This window comes from Octodon degus, unplaced genomic scaffold (genome assembly GCF_000260255.1).
Source record: "Octodon degus isolate 3935 unplaced genomic scaffold, OctDeg1.0 scaffold00078, whole genome shotgun sequence".
Taxonomy (NCBI): Eukaryota; Metazoa; Chordata; class Mammalia; order Rodentia; family Octodontidae; genus Octodon; species Octodon degus.
The window spans coordinates 8,286,168-8,288,290 of NW_004524654.1; the positions used below are offsets into that span (position 1 = coordinate 8,286,168).

General features: G+C 41.3%; 1 protein-coding gene across 1 annotated transcript in view; it reads right to left on the minus strand.

Annotated features, from left to right (window-relative positions):
• Positions 1-2,123, minus strand: part of Pex13 (peroxisomal biogenesis factor 13) — a gene marked incomplete at its 5' end in the record, with an annotated part of 24,616 nt that overhangs the window by 335 nt on the left and 22,158 nt on the right. The window lies entirely within an intron of this gene.

The following is a 2,123-nucleotide window of genomic DNA, read 5'->3' on the forward strand; positions in this document are numbered from 1 at the left end:
CAGTTTTCTTCTTTCCTTACAACCCTGACTGTTGTTCTAAAGACTGAACCCAGGACCTCAAGCAATGTGGGCAAGCGTTGTAACACTAAGTTACATCCCCACTCCTTTTTCAAAAATTGGAGATGAATTTCTCAGGGTAGCTTGAATTTGTGATCCCCCTACCTGAGCCTCCAAGTAACCAGGATTATGTTAGGCAAATTGTGTGCTACAAAAGTTATGTTGTGGTAGCATTCCCCTGTAGTCCCAGGTACCCCAGAAACTGGAACAGGAAGATTACAAGTTGGACCCCAGCCTGGGCAACTTAATGAGACCCTATCTCAAAAAAATAAAAAAAGGGCTGGGAATACAGTTAAGTGGTCCCTGGATAAGGGATGAAAAATAGTAGGTAAGGTTAATGTTTAAAGAATACCTGCTCAGGGCCCAGGGAGATAGCTCAATAGAATAAGTGCTTGCCTGGCAAGCACAGGGTCCTGAGTTCAATCCCTGGTACTGCAAAAAAAAAAAAAAAATTCTTTAGGGCTGGGGAGATAGCTCAGTGGCATAAGCGCTTGCTTGGCAAGTACAAGTTCCTGAGTTCAATCCCTGGTACCAAAAACAAACAAACAAACACCAGGACCAAGAATACCTGCTCTCTGCATCCTCCCTTCTTTTGCATAGGTTGGGGTCAGTTGTGATAATAGTAAGCCACTTTAAATCATGAGAACAAGAACAACCTATAGGGCACAGTTGAAAAATAATGTAGAAGGAACTTGGGTCCTGAATTATTTTCTGAAGCACAGAATACTTCTGGACTTAAATAAAAAATGTTTATCTTATGATAACTACTGTATTTTTTTTGTCACTTCATTATATAGCTTATTGTGCACTAAGAGAAAGTTGTACCTGAACTGATGTGTCACAGCAACAAAGATCTAAGGTGTACTGTGTATGACACTGGTTACAGGTTGATGACTCTTCTCAGGTAGTTTTGGGAAAATGTGACCTCAGGTATTTGGGGAAAAACTGGAAAGCAGATTATAAAATTTATAACTCTGAGGAAGTGGGTTAGAGATAGTTGAGTTTGTGTAAACTATCACTCTTTGCTGTAGCAAGATTCAACCAAAAGAGATGATGTGAGTAAAGAATCAACTAAATAGGCCAAGCAGATAGCTCAACGGCTTAAGCGCCTGCCTGGCAAGCACAAGGTCCTGAGTTTTGATCCCTGGTACAAAAACAAAAAAAGGGGGCAGGGGAGACGACTCCATAGAACAAGCACTTGCCTGGCAAGCATATGGTCCTGAGTTCAATCCTTCATACCCGCAAAAAAAGTAAATAAATAAATAAAACAAAAATGAAGAATCAACTAGTTTTCAAGCAGAGGTGGAAAAAGGCAGAATGCTACTACTGGAGCCCCTACATAACATCTGCCTCTGTTATCAACCCACATACTAAGTATCTCTGAGAGTTCAGTTTGGATACATATCTGAAACATTTTGTTATCCTCTTGTCTTTTCACAATTACACAAAGATGGGGCCAGGGAGATGGCTCAGTGGAATAAGCGCTTCCCTGGCAAGCACAAGGGCATGAGTTCAATCCCCGGTTCCACCAAAAAAAAAAAAAAAGTAAAGCCATATTAATATGCTGAGCTGTCAAAGGCTCAAGTCAACAACTTCTGACATTGCCAGTCTTACAGAAAACAATTACACAAAGACAAAGCTATGATCCTTGAGAAATCAACTTTTCCAATCTTTTCAATATGTGGCTTGTCCAAGGTCAACTGACCAACTCATTAAGTTCAGTGACCTTTGTTCAGTCTTTATTTGGCGCTGTACAAATGTTGCTCCTTGAGCCCTGTAGATAGAACAGGCAAGGCTTCTAATCCCCTCCCTTAACAGGTCCAACCCTTTTGTGTTCACAGCTTGTCTTTGCCTCAATCTATGTTCCTTTAAAAGGGAGACCCCAACTCAGTGGCTTAAAGACATTAAAAATTTCTATCTGAAATTACAATAGAGGGTGGTCTGGGGCTGGTAGGGCTGCTCAGTCAGCCTTGACACACAGAGTTTTGTCTCAGCATCTGAAACAGTCAAGGAACCTCACAACCCAGGGACAGTATGGATAGAGGCAGGGCAAGTGAAATATAAGC